At 45.8% G+C, this 14,451-nt stretch overlaps 1 long non-coding RNA gene across 2 annotated transcripts; it reads right to left on the reverse strand.

Annotated features, from left to right (window-relative positions):
* Positions 1–1,034: 1,034 nt before the first annotated feature.
* LOC148183078 (uncharacterized) lies at positions 1,035–10,577 on the reverse strand. Of its 2 annotated transcripts, none has more exons than XR_015773899.1 (3): positions 6,077–10,577; positions 2,657–2,955; positions 1,035–1,945 (listed from the first exon to the last, which is right to left on the reverse strand). It is a non-coding gene; the product is annotated as an uncharacterized LOC148183078 (long non-coding RNA). The 2 variants fall into 2 exon arrangements; XR_015773898.1 differs by having other exon boundaries at positions 2,657–2,998.
* Between the last annotated feature and the right edge of the window lie 3,874 nt (positions 10,578–14,451).

The following is a 14,451-nucleotide window of genomic DNA, read 5'->3' on the forward strand; positions in this document are numbered from 1 at the left end:
CCGTGATTGCAAGTTGATCACATGGGCAAAAAAGTCACATCTAATTTCACACTAGATGATTAGATAAAATTGCACATTGTTGTTTTAGTTGAGGCAGACCACAAACATATTCCATCTTAGCCAAAAGGGTCACACAGGGGAGATTATTTTTTAGTTAATAACAGAAATTTTTTAAGAAGATAAATATTCAACAAAGACAGAACCGTTGGACTGTTCTAAGAGCCCAGGAAAACCACAAAAACCTGGAGATGCTTCTACTTTTATATGCAAATACAGAAGCACTAAACTGTTCATCTAGGGTTATGTGGTATCTTCTGCATTTATTCTGTGCGTGGTGTTTATCTTCCTTATCTGACTCTCTAAGGAATTTACCTGAACCTATACTAGAAAACCAATCAGGGCTGAAGCACAGGCATGAGCTCTACTTGCCACTGTTGTGAATTCATGTTGAAAATATTGGCTTTTCACAATTATTCTGATAAATATATATTATTTGCTTTCACTATATTCTTTTCTCTCTTAGCAAGTTATAGGCTTAGATAGGAATTCTGAATGATAAGGATATGTTTCATCCGGACAAGGCAAGACAATGGGAGGATCAAGCTGTGGAAAACAGGCTATTATCAGCAGCAGGAAATGGAGAGCAAACTATTATCAAAAAGCCGGTACCAGGACGTGGGCAGGGGGGAAAGATAAGCTCAGCTGCCCTCAGAAGAAGGATGAGGGGCCCAGACCCTTATCAACAAGTGACCATCTGCAGAAAAAAGGAAACCAGACTCCAAAAGAATGCTGACCAGCTAGAATAATGATGACCAGCAAAAAAATTATGCTGACCAGCAGAAAATGAGACTGTGCAAGAGCATGATCCAAGAAGGCGGAACCAGGGAGGGGACGTGCTTGAATATGCATTAACCCCTCACAGCAAGGATGGGATAAAAGGGGTATCCCTAGGATACCAGGTGTGTTCCTGGCAAGGCGCCAGGGCACCCGGCCGTTTTAACCCTTTGCTTTATTTCTTATGTCTCCTAATTGTCTTTTATTTATATTAAATTCTTTTTATAATTTATTAAGTGAATCTCGTTTTTAAGACCACCATCCCCATTCCCCCTTTTCTGGCTTGCTCCTGGAGTGGATTTGTCCTGCGGCAGCCAGCACTCTTCAGGCTCTGAGCGGGGACAGCTGGGCAGCACCAGGTTCCAGCAGGTGACAGAGAAAAAGCCCTGTTCTCTTTCTGAGTGCACAGGCACCACTGGAAGCAAGAGAGTGGCTAGAGGAAATGCAAATAGGCAATAACTTGTATCAGCAGACCAGGTTTTGGGGTTGGCACACTAACCTCTAGACCAGGGCTCAGTGCACTGGGAGTAGTAGGAGAAGAGTGATCCCTCAGTCACAATAGCAGGGGATTGTGTGACAACATTGAATGCTCAACTCCACCCATACAAACAAACTGGAAAAGCTGTTGTTCCCTGGACAGGTCCAAAGACACATTTTACAGAGTACAGAAACATCCATGGATTTTACGGCTTGCTGTTGGGGAGGATGAATACTGTCTGCTCATATAAAGGATGTTTTATGCAATGGGAACTGTAATATTTTATGCCTACTAACTCTGGGCTGGCAGCCCTTTTCCTTCAAAAGATGTCCTCAGCAGTAGAATTGTCCTCAGCCATTCCTTGCTTGCAGGTGAGAAGAAGCAGGAAGAAACTTGGGTCTCCAGTAAGTTCTTCAATAGGGGCTGGCATGAAGCATTCCCATGTTCTTTAGAAGGGCCAGCTGTGAAGCATTCCCCTTTAGATTTTAGATCAATATTAGTGCCCCTTTTGCAGGGTCATAGCCATACCCATGTGGCTTTTCTTCTGTTGTAGAAGACATTCCTGGCAGGTTGACCAAGTGGTTACATTACAGCCTTCCTCAGCACTTGGGGTCAGATGAAAACAGGGTGATGCTGTTTGCAGACAGAAAGCAGAAAGTTTTGGTTTAGGAACACAATTTATAGATATGAACACACACATACACATGTACTTTAAACCAGCAATAAAAAAGACAGTGCTTGGGAGCAAATAATACTATAGTACAACAATTACTATATAACTACTATACTACTATACAACTGCAGTGGGTGGGAGGATTTAAAAACCTGTCAATTCATTGTTAAAACAGTCCTAAAAGTAAAGAATCTCTGATGAGCTTCACAACATCTGTTACATGAAAATTCCTTCCCCTTCTCACCACTCCTGAAAATCTCTTTTATTTTCATTGCAGCTGACACAAAAAACAGTCTCTGCTCATCCTGTATCCTGGAAAGCCTTGAAGAGATCCAGCACATTGGACCACCCACACAACAAAATCTGTTGTAATTTTTATAAAATGACCAGCTTTTCCACCATCCTGTTACATACTAAGCCATCCATCAGTATTATAGTGATGTTATTTGCATTCTCCAGTTAAATGTATGGTAATCTGTAACCTGTATGTATAGCCAAACAGGATACCAGCAGCTTAGGATGTAAGCCAGACTTAATTAATACAGTAGCTAAATTTTAACTTACACTGTGGCTTGAGTTTTGTCCTTTGCACTTGGCATCTTAACTAACTTATAAAATTATCCAAGGTCAGCTACAGTGACAGGAGTTATTTGTTTGGATCCAGTACTCACCTAAAAGACATTTGAATCCAGCCAGAACCTTAGTTTGGCTTTCAGAAGAATGAACACTGCTCAAAGGACACCATGAATATATAGATTTAATTTACTGAGTATCATGCTTCACGTTTTCTCCACCAAGAAGAACAGAGAGCTGCAAGTCAGGCTTTTCTCTTTGCCCAGCTTTCCTGCTAGGCACAAGGAGAAGAAAGTCGCCAGGAGATGCTGCAGAGTGAATCAACAGGTATCCTCATTCAGGGAAGGCTCTCAGTGAAGCGCTTTGCTGTATCCAAAGCATCCATGACAGCTTTGCTCTGGGAAAAAGGGGATTGCAGCATGTGTCACTAGCAGCAGTTCCTGTACAAATGTGTAATCAAATATCCATGAGGATGGTTCATTTCTACACCTTAAAAATGCAAATAGGCATCTGTTTTGTCTTTAACCACAGGAAGGATATAGAATATATAAATCTGGAGCTTTGGAGATTTTCATATCTGGAGATATCAAAAAAATGGAAGAAAGTCACCAGTTCCTCTGCACACCAGAAGTGGTGATTCTCTTCTTAGGCATGTGGAAATCCTGCCTGATGCTCCTCTGAGACCTCACCAGGAACACAAGTTACAGCCTTCCTACACATAGGAAAACAGCTGAAGTTTCTGAAGGTTTTCAGGACTTAGGCTTAATTTTTTTTCTGATTTTTTTCATAAACTAATAATGAAAAGACAAGAAACTCAAGCCTGCTACTGGAGACCCCTTGGTGAACATAGGGACAGACAGGGATTCTGGAGCGGCTCTCTAGCTGCCAGTGAAGGTCCCTGCTTCACAGACTCTGGCTGGATGGAATGCAGCCACAGGGAGACATGAAGGGGGAAAGCACCCTGTGAGCTGCAGAGACCAGTCTTTATCAGCCTTTCCATTGGACAAGGATGGCCCCTCCTTTCAGGTAAAGACTTCTTACTACCTCTAGTCTTTTCAGCACATAGACAAACACATCAGTGCTCCTCTAACTGGTCTGCATGTAGGCACTTGTGTGTTTTGAGAAGCTGCTGAAGAGCAGAGAGCCTTGGAGGACCTGAAGGTGCAGAAGTCAAGGCAGGATTCTATTTGCTTTCCACTGTCATAACTTTCCACTGCCTCATGTCTCTGCCCCATGACTGCCCTCCCCACATATGCACACTGTAATAGATTGCTATTGTTTGTTAATCAAATTTAATATGATTGCTAAATATAATATGATTGCTGAAGCTGTTTTAAGAGCTAACACTGCAGAAATGCCTAACCACAAACATCCTGCTGTAAAAGCAAGAAGCTGAAGCTGCAGAGAAGCTAAAAACCACAGTATCCGGCTGCACTAACAAGAATTAGAACATCTCCTTATTAGGAAGAAGGTTGCCTAACCAACGCCTGATCACGGACCGAGAAAGACTACAAGCCTTCACCCCATGACCACCAGGAAGCAGAAGACCCCACAGCAACAGGTGGCGCAGGCACTGATGCGATCCAGGAGACACAGATGCAGGAACTATATAAAAAAGGAATCTCCTCAGCCAAAGCGCGTGCTGTGGATGGAGACGCTGAAGTGGAGCAGCTTCCCTCCGGCTCGCCCCAGCTAGCTGGCTTTTGCTTGCTTTACTATTTGCTAAATTAATAAAATTGGTTTTCATGATTGATAATTTAAATTGTCCCCTTTTATTCAGTCTGTGAAAAACGAGGTTCACATAATTTTTATAGAATTTAAAAGTTTAATAAAAAGACAATTGGAGAAAAAAAATAAAGTAATGTATACAGATACTGCCGGGTGTCTCTGCATTCAGCCAAGAGAGCCCACCTTATTAACAAAGGATTGTCCCTTAAAAAACAGAATCCTACTACATATCCATAAATTCTCATACATATTCATACATTCTTCTTAGGATCTTTGGTGTTCTTCTGTTTAATTTTCTCTTGCCCCCTTCCCAATAGATCAATCTTCTTGGCACTATTGAGATTTACATTCCCTGATACCAGAAATGCAATAAATTCCTCCCCCCAGAGTTCTGGTCACTGCTGTCTTCATCTGGATAAGACAGTTTACAAAAGTAAAAAAAAAGGGGTCTCCAGTTATCTTTTTCAGTCTTTGGGTTATACAAAAAGTAGTTTTTGTTTTAATGCTATGTCATAGCTTAACATATATGTATTATAGCACTATTGCTAAGTTTCATTAATAACAGAAATAAAGAAGACTATATTATTACAGCTAAATTTTCTAATCTTATACATATAATATTCATTATAATACTTGCAAAAAGCCAATAATATAATATGCATTTATAACAAGCCACAACAATTTATAACACGCACATTCCTGTTCTTCACGTGAAAATGAGAAAACACCACTTTCCCTCTGTCAGACTTTCACCATTGCACCAAAGGTTTGCATCCACTTCACCCTCATCCAGAACTGAACTGGCTGCTTCAGTAGTAGCGGCAGGCCCACAGTAGTTATCCACTTGGTGCTGCGTGAAATGTCTCTGCTTTATCGTCCGCTCATGGTGAAATTTACAGACAATTACTAAAGTTGCTAATTGTTGAAGTAGTGTCACAGTGCAGCTGGTCTGGACTGGACAAAGTAAATGTAGCCATAACACAAATCTAATCTAGCCATAACACAAATCTAATTTAACTAGCCTAATTAATGTCTGAACCAATGCACACTACTGGCCAGGATGCAGGGCAGGGAGAGTAGTATCAGCCAATGGCTGTCTAGCCTGAGAAATTTGAATTGAGTATTTAAGTGAGCGCTGAATAATAAACGAGGCTGTTTGTCTCATGAGCATCTGGAGCATGAGTCATGGGTCTTTGTCTCGCCACCTACGACCCTCACGTTACAAGTGGTGACCCATCGTGCGAAGACACAGCCTTTCCCGTGAGTAGAGTGGGGGGTAAGACAGGGACAGAGCTTAAAAAGCCTGTTGAAGACAGCGAAAAGCTGGGAAAGTCAGAGGCAAGTAGAGCCCAAAACTACAATACAGCGAAAAGCTGAATTAAGAGGCGGAAAAACTGTCCAAAAATTTTACATGAAAGAAAGCTGTTTGCAGTGAAAAATCGCTAAAAATCCGGAATAGTTTATGGACTTATCCATGTAAATAGAAGAAAATACTCATCAGAGCTATGGGAGTCTGGATATCCACTCAACCACCTCCACTTCTGAAGGTGTGGTCGCTCCTTTTACAGGAAATGGGATTAGAATATGACAAAAAAGCTTTATTAGCTTTAATTATGCGGGCAAAGAACCACGGTTTAGATACAATCAAAGAAGCAGCTTTTGATACAAATATATGGGAACGGACTGGACATTGTATTCTTAAAGCAGTCTCAAAAGGGGATGAAGATGCTATAAAGGTTTTAAAACTTTGGAGATTTATTTTCAACATAATGAAACGGATAAATGCTGACCTGAAAAGCGGGAACGGAGCTCTGGAGAGGACAGAGAGATCTTGGAACACCGTTCCAAATCCCCGCGGGGAGTGGCACCACCAAACAGCTGCACCGCGCTGTAGAGATGCTCTAAATGCACCCCTCTCACCAGAACTGTTTTCTAGAGCGCCGTTTTCTCCAACCCCGCCGAGTGGTAGAACAGAGGGGAACGGCGGGGTCCCGGGTTGTGCCGGCACCGCCTCACCTGAAAGGAACACTGCAGGTGGCGGAGCCATGTTAGTACCCAGGACGTGCTGCAGCGTGATCCCAGAATACCCAGTGGGCGACCTGACCTGCGGTGCCACGCGGAGCCACCACGGTGAGTCGGGAAATCCCAGTAATTTAGCTGCACAACCCACACCGTCATCGCCGCCCGCCACCGCCCCCAGGACTACCCCTCAACCACCGGAGCCAGCCACGCCCCTCGGCACCATGGAACTGCCCGGACCGCCCCTGCCCAGAGCTGATTGGCTCAGCCCAGAAGCTGCGCCCACGGTCCCGCCTCCACTGGCCATGCCTGACTGCTGCTGCTGCTGCAGGGCAGGCCCCGAAGTGACGTCACGTGAAATGGCCGGATCCAAACGCAGAAGTGCCCCAGAAGCTAGAAAAAGCATGCCGGCGGACCCCAGCCCCGGGACAGCACCCGGTGCAGTTCCAGCTTCGCCACAGCTACAACCACGGTTTTCACAGCCACAAGCAGCCACACAGTAGAAGGAAACACAAGATTTCCACAAAGAGAACCAGTCTTCACCTCACCACAAGCACCTCTAGCTCCTCTGTCAACTGCTTCAAACCCACGGTTGTTCAAGGCAGAAACCGTCTCCACTAGAGATCCACTGCTTTTCTGGATGGAGGTAAAACAAAAAACAATTGAAAGCAGGATATAGAAGGAGATGAACTGATCTCTGCACCCATGTATTTACCAATAGAAGAGGTCTGGCAGCAGGGAGGGGGAAGAATAGGAGCATTCCCACCTGATACCCTCTAAATGGCAAATCCTTTCAGAGCTATGCCAGCTGTCTGCTAAATATGGACTAGGATCTCCTGCTGTAGCAAATATGCTAAGATTTATAACTGCTAGTGAATTAACTCCATATGATATGAGGCACATTGCACAATTAATCTGTAGCCCAGTGCAGTATATGATGTTTGAAACGGCCTTGAGATCCTATGCAGAGGATCAGGAGTTGAAAAATGCAAGAGCTTCACAGCAGAACCCATGCTTTGGGGCAGGCATCCCTCAGCTAATGGGATCGCATCCCATAGAAGATCCCCAAACCCAGGGTCGCTTGAACTCTGCAATTCTAGCACAAATGAAAGACTTAGCAATGAGAGCTCTAACAAAAATTACAAACTTTACAGTGCCAACCCAAAGCTATTCAAGTATAAGGCAGAACCCCAATGAGTTATACATGCAATTCATAGAATGTTTGCAGGATGCTATGGAAAAACAAATCGCAAACAGTGAAGCAAGGGGTCAATTAATGCTACAATTGGCACGAGATAATGCAAACCAAGACTGTAGAAAAATTATAGATGCATTACTTCAAGAGAATCCATCTCTGGAGGAGATGATTACAGCATGTGCTAAGGTTGGGACTGGATCTCATAACATGGATATGCTAGCCAATTCTATTACAGCTGCTGTTAAACTCACACCACATTGCTATAAGTGTGGACAACAAGGCCACGTGAAAATAAACTGTCCACATGAGCCCATTCTACAGGGGACATCTCAAGGACAAAGAAGTAGCAATGCAAGCTGCAACCAATGTGGGAGAGTCAGACATACAGCCAAGGCATGCTGGTCCAGATTTCATGTTAATGGGCAATCTCTCAAAGACCAGGGAAACAAGAAGCCCAACGCAAATGGGAAATGGGTGATGACACAGGTATTTTCCTATGGAGGCCAGGAAACTGGCTGATTCAGAGATCCTGGCTCTCCCTTGGAGGCAAGGCACTTTCTCTAAGAGAGAGGAAAGTATCACTCCCAGAAATCTTTGAGTTAGTTATGTTAAATTGTTACACTCCATTGGTGCTCTCCCCTACCATTCCACCCCGATACATGTATCCCAGTTTGCCCACGCCCCTCTCTTTCCCTATAAATACCCCAGCTTTTCCCCTGTTTGAGAGAGCTGCTGTCACTGGCTCCTTTCACCGAGGGCCCTGCTGTAATAAAGGCTAGTTCTCAGTGGAACGCCACACAGTGCTCTAGTCTCTCTCTCTCCGTGTCGCCTGCACGCTGCCACTGAGCTGAGATCTCTCGCCGGGCAGAGGACGTGCCTGTGCCCCCGGGCAGTCCAACCGCGGACCGCTTCTTCTGGGTCGTTGCGGCACCCCTGCCACCTCTGCCACCGCGGCATTTTCCCATGCTCCAGCACAAGCCTGTGTGACCGGCTCACAGCAAGGACAAGGGCATCCACTGGCATGGATGTTTCCACCTCAATCCCAATAACCATAAACTCATTACAAGTGCACAAAGTCCCTCTTGAGGCCGACGGGCCCATAGGGAAAGGACTGAGTGCACTGCTGATAGGGAGATCCAGTGCATCTTTACAAGGTATCTTTGTGCACCCAGATGTTATTGATGCTGATTTTACAGGACAAGTACAAGCCATTGTGTCAACCCCTACTCCCCCTGTAACTATCCCTGCTAAGACCAGAATTGCACAACTTATTGAAGTCTTCTGTCCCCAAAGCACATTGTAAGGAGCGAGGAGACCAAGACTTCGGATCAACAGGACAGCCCCAGGTGTACTGGACTCAAGTCATAGGTGATCAAAGACCTAATATGTTTTGTAGTGTTACAATGCTTCAGGCGAGGCCCTCACAGATAAAGGTCAGTGACATGATTGACACAGGGGCAGATGTCACCATCATCTCTGCCAACACGTGGCCCTCATCCTGGCCTACCACACCTGCAGGATCTGCTGTTGCTGGCCTTGGAGGGACCACGCAGAGCTGTTTGAGCAGCAATCCTGTGTTAATCAAAAATCCAGAAGGCCAAGTAGCTGCAATATGACCTTACATCACTGCAGTGCCACTGAAATTGTGGGGGAGTGATGTTCTGTCAGCATGGGGAGTTAGAGTGGGAACAGATTTTTGACAGGGGCCACTGTACTGATGGTCGTAAATTATCCTACACCAGCCCTGAAATGGCTTACAGATTAGCCCATGTAGGTGCCGCAGTGGTCCCTTGAAAAGCAGAAGCTAGATGCCCTAAAATCATTAGTACAACAACAGCTAGCTCAAGGACACATAGAGCCATCTATGAGCCCTTGGAACATCCCAGTATTTCTCATAAAAAAGAAATTTGGTAAATGGAGATTTCTCCAAGACCTAAGAAAAGTCAATTCTGTGATAGAAAGCATGGGCACATTACAAACAGGTATGCCATCTCCCACAATGATACCTACCTCCTGGGACATTCTGAAAGTAGATTTGAAAGATTGTTTCTTTACTATTTCACTGCACCCTGATAATACCCCAAAATTTGCTTTTACAGTGCCTTCCATTAATAATGCAACACCAGTGCAACATTATCAATGGAAAGTCCTACCCCAGGGGATGAAAAACTGTCCTACAATTTGCCGGTGGTACATTGCACAGGCACTCTCATCAGTGAGAAAGCAATTTCCAGGAGCATACTGTTACCATTACATGGATGATATTTTAATTACAACCCAAACAAAAAAAGAGCTTTCAGAGATTCAGCCAAGCCTTCTGCAAGCATTAAAAACATTTGGACTGCATGTAGCACCAGAGAAGGTGCAGCAGAGCAAGCACCCTGGAAATATTTAAGACTCAAAATAATGAACCAGACTATACAACCACAAACAATTCAGTTTTCAACCAAAATTCAGACACTAAATGATGCACAAAAACTTTTGGGTATCATCAACTGTGTCAGACCTTATTTAGGAACAACAAATTTTCAATTAGCACCTTTATTTGACCTCCTAAAAGGTGATCCAGAATTAACTTCTCCTAGAAAATTAACCCCAGAGGCAAAGGCTGCTCTTGAAACAGTGGAGCAAGCTATCTCAAACTGACAACTCCACCGGATATGTCCAGAGGTGTGTATTACTATATTTGTTCTCATTGTAAATCTGCACCCTACTGCTATTATAGGATAGTGGAACACTCACTGGCCTGGTCCTTTACACATCCTAGAGTGGATGTTTTTACCTCATCAACCAAGAAAGACAGCACCCACAGTATTTGAGCTAATAGCACAATTAACCATCAAATGTCATCACAGGCGTTTACAATTGAATGCAAGAGATCCTTCACAAATTATTGTACCTGTGACACAAGAACATTTTGAATGGTGTTTTGCTAACAGTACAGCCTTGCAAAGCGCCTTGCAAAATTTCACAGTTGTTGGGGGTTAGGTGTCCTTTGTTTAGTTCTGGCTCACCTGTGGAATTTTTGCCCATTAGTTGTGGGGAAAAACCTAACTGTGGGTACTTGGTGGGTGCTTGAGAAAAGAGTTTGGCTGGGCCCAGGGGGGGAAGGGGGCAAGAAAAGGGGAGGGTGGGGACAGTTTGGCAGGCTTCTTCAGCTTTGGAGAAGAACACTTTGGGCGCAGAGCTGTTGAGGTGGGGAGAAAGGAATTTCGTCATCACCCAGACGGAGCTGCTGCTTCTTCTCCTTCTTCCCTCTTCATTGGTGGCCTCGCACCCCCTGTCCTGCCGGGATGTGTGGCAGTGCCAGGCACCGCCGCAGAGCTGCTGATCCACCTCAGCCACCAGCCCAGGATGTCAGCTCATCCCTGCTGTTCCAGCTGAGTGTTCCTCAGAGCCCTGCAGGAGTACCTGGACTGACTGCTCAAAGGGGTTTGTGAAGCAAAGCCTCTCCTCCATCCCTTCCCATCTCAGCCTAGAAGGCTGTCACGGGGTCCCTGGTTCTGTTTTTGTTGGTAATGCTGTAGTTATTGTTGTTTGTTTGCTTTGTTATATATACTAGTAAAGAACTGTTATTCCTATCCTCAGATCTCTGCCTGACAGCCTCTTGATTTCAGAATTATAATAATTTGGAGGGAGGGGGTCTACATTTTTTCATTCCAATGGAGGCTCCTGCCCTCCCTAGCAGACACCTGCCTTCTAAAACCAAGACAGATTTTGGCGCCTGTTACCGCTGAAGATCAATAGATCACGCGAACACAGGTTGAGGTGTGGTGCAAGAAAGAGCAAAGTTTATTTTTCCTCCCAGGATTTATAGGCTTCTTGCCATGGCCAGGGATTGGATGGTCAGGATAACACTTTCTCACTGCACTGGTCATGAGAGATGCCCATCACAAGACGTGTAACAGAAAGAATGTATACATATCTATGTTTACAGTTACTGTCCTGGGAAAGTCCTTAGAAAACTATGTTAGCAAGCTCAGAAGCTGAGTTTTCAGTGCGACAGGCGCCCAGCTGTGGGGCACTGAGAGAAAAAGGGAAAAAATTAATAACAGTTCTTAAATAACCTAACTTTTGTGTGCTGGATTTAGAAACCTTGTTAGGTAGAACCATGTTGTTTAGCTTACCCAGGTTCAGGTGGCATGTGTTCACGGCTATATTTCTCCCATTTGCTGCACCTTACCTAAATATGGGTCCTATAACTAAGGCTACTGCGGCTATTATCCAGTTTGTTTTGTGGGTTGATAAGGTGAGGAATTCACGGATGTTTAATGTCCTCTGGAAGGCGGGCTCATGGATTCAGAGCTATCACACACTAACTGGATGGTTTTAGGGTTGCTTTAATAATGGGAGAAAATGACAGCTGGGGAAATTTTCTCCCAACCTTTCACCCCGCTCCTTGGGCTTACCCCACCAGTTTTTGAAGGGTTAAAATCTTGTCTGAATGCTAATGACATCATACAATGGCTGGTGTTGCTGATAGGTCTGTTCTACTTAGCATTCAGAGACAAAGGGAAATTGACTGGGATAAGCACCCTGACACCTACCCCAGAGACTGGAGATGATGCCCCAGAACCTGACATAGACCCAGAGACTAGGGGTGCTGCTCCAGAGCCTGACACAGCCCCAGAGACTAGGGGTGTTGTCCCAGAGCCTGACACAGTCCCAGAGACTAGGGGGTGCTGCCCCAGAGCCTGACACAGCCCCACAGCCCACCTCAGAAATGAACCACCCACAGTGGGTGGAGGTTTTGGTGAGGGAGATGCTAAAGGAGTGCATTTCCTCAGCTGCTGGGAAACCCTCCCCCTGCCTCGAAGAGAGAAAGTCTGATGGTGCTGCAGTGGAACCCACAGATGTTACAACCGTCCAGGTTCCAGGTGAACCACAAGGGCAGTCACAGCTAGCAGCAGTTGCCCCTGTGGAAACGAGGAAGTCTAAGATGAAATCACAGCAACCTGTTGATAAGGATAAGAAAGGAGGGCCCTCACAACCTGCAGGGGAGCCAGAGGTTGAAATCATTACAGAGTTCCTGACATATGACAGTCTCTGTAAGTTACAAAAAGACATTGTGAGGCGGGGGTGTGAGGCTTATACAACCTGGTTACTTCGAGTCTGGGACCTTATGGGTACAGGTGTGCAGCTGGATGGTGGTGAGGCAAGGAATGTGATACCCTTGACTCAGGACTCAAGTGTGAATCAGGTATTTGTAAGGGAGCCAGGGCCCTCCCATTAAAAGGAGCAGCTTTTAATGAGTGTAAGAGAGAGGTTTGTTCACAGAGAGAGAATGGAAGAGCACTATCATAGAAGGGACTGGAAAACCATTCAGGAAGGGATCCAACAGCTGAGAGAAGTGGCGATATTAGAGGTCCTTTTTGGGAGGGGTGGACAGCATGATAATGACCCCGACAAAGTCAGGTGCACTGGCCAGATGTTGTAGAGTCTGGCAAATCTAGGGCCACGTGAATACACCACCTATATTGCAATGATTAATGCCGATAACAGCCGAGAGATGGTGGGTTCTGTCACCACCAGGCTTAGAAATTTCGACAGTATGGTCCATGGCCCGCAGCAGGCTAAGAATTCCGCTGTGATTAAGGAACTGAAAGAGGAGATGAGGGAAATGAGGGAAGAGATGAGGAAGAGCGGTTCCCATATGGGCACCAGTGCGGGTCACAAGCCCAAAACTCCAAGCCCAGCATCCCCCAGCTAGAGAGAGAGGGTACACCTCACGAACTGAGCTGTGGTTCTTTCTACGTGACCATGGGGAAGACATGGGAAAGTGGGATGGGAAACCCACTTCTGCCCTGGCAGCACGAGTGCATCAACTCAGGGAGGGAACCATTAACCAGAAAGGTTCCACTAAAGTGAAGGTAGCCTCAACCTCCCGTGACCAAACTGCCAGATATTACAGAAAAGAGGATGATCCCCTTGAAGGAACCTCTAGCATGTATGCCCAGGGGGGAGAGGATGACCAGTGCTAGAGGGGCCCTGCCTCTAGCCAGGAAGAGGCACGGGAAAATCGGGTCTTTTGGACGGTGTGGATCCAATGGCCTGGCACATCAGAGCCACAAAAATACGAAGCTTTAGTTGATACTGGTGCACAGTGTACCCTAATGCCATCAGGACATGTGGGGGCAGAACCTGTTTCCATTGCTGGGGTGACGGGGGGATCACAGTAATTGACTCTGTTGGAAGCCGAGGTGAGCCTGACTGGGAAGGAGTGGCAGAAACATCCCATTGTGACTGGCCCAGAGGCCCCGTGTATTCTGGGCATAGATTTCCTTCGAAATGGCTATTACAAAGACCCAAAGGGACTCACATGGGCTTTTAGAATAGCTGCTGTGGAGGCAGAAGACATTAAGCAATTGAACACCTTGCCTGGACTATCAGAGAATCCATCTGCAGTAGGACTCCTGAAAGTGGAAGAACAGCAAGTACCAATTGCCACCTCGATGGTGCACTGCCGGCAGTATAGGACAAATCGAGATGCTGTGATCCCTATCCACAAGATGATCTGAGAACTGGAGAGCCAAGGGGTGGTCAGCAAAACCCACTCACCCTTCAACAGCCCCATCTGGCCTGTGCGCAAGTCTGACAGAGAATGGAGACTGACTGCAGACTATCGTGCATTGAATGAAGTGACTCCACCTCTGAGCACTGCCGTGCCAGACATGCTGGAGCTCCAGTATGAGCTGGAGTCCAAGGCAGCAAAGTGGTACGCCACTATTGACATTGCCAATGCATTTTTCTCCGTTCCCCTGGCAGCAGAATGCAGGCCTCAGTTTGCCTTCACGTGGAGGGGAGTGCAGTACACTTGGAACTGACTGCCCCAGGGGTGGATGCACAGCCCCACCATCTGCCATGGACTGATCCAGGCTGCCCTGGAAAAGGGTGAGGCTCCAAAACATCTGCAGTACATTGATGACATCATTGTGTGGGGGAACACAG

This window comes from Pseudopodoces humilis, chromosome 15, assembly GCF_049639895.1.
Source record: "Pseudopodoces humilis isolate 2021_Gansu_Grassland_sample_001 chromosome 15, ASM4963989v1, whole genome shotgun sequence".
Classification (NCBI taxonomy): Eukaryota; Metazoa; Chordata; class Aves; order Passeriformes; family Paridae; genus Pseudopodoces; species Pseudopodoces humilis.